A 580-nucleotide genomic window follows, 5' to 3' on the forward strand; every position below is an offset into this window, starting at 1 on the left:
TCATGCGAAGAGTTGACTCATTGGAAAAGACTCTGATGCTGGGAGGGATTGGGGGCAGGAGGAGAAGGGGATGACAGAGGATGAGATCTGGATGGCATGAGTTTGGGTAAACTCCGGGAGTTGGTGATGGACAGGAGGCCTGGTGTGCTGTGATTCATGGGGTCGCAAAGAGTCAGACACGACTGAGGGACTGAACTGAACAGAATACTTCATTTATATAAATCCAGACTTATTTTATTTTAAATCTAATAATATAGAAGTTTATAAAGTGAAAAGTGAAACTCTCCCTTCCACTCACGCACCAAACCTATTCCTTTATTCAGAGGTAACTGCTGAGAATAATAGATACTGAACACAAGTTCATGTGCCTACAGACAGTGAGGCCAAATAAACCTAAATGTGGGAGTTTGGAGCAGAGGAAGGGTTATTGCAAGGCCAAGCAAGGAGAATGAGTGGCTCATACTCAAAACCCCTAAACTCCTTGATGGTTTGGGGGGAGAAGTTTTTATAGGCAAAATTTGGGGTGAGGGCTGCAGGATGTATGACTTTCTTCTGATTGGTGGATGGTGAGGTAATAGGG

This window comes from Bison bison, unplaced genomic scaffold (genome assembly GCF_000754665.1).
Source record: "Bison bison bison isolate TAMUID 2011002044 unplaced genomic scaffold, Bison_UMD1.0 scf7180017862141, whole genome shotgun sequence".
Taxonomy (NCBI): domain Eukaryota; kingdom Metazoa; phylum Chordata; class Mammalia; order Artiodactyla; family Bovidae; genus Bison; species Bison bison.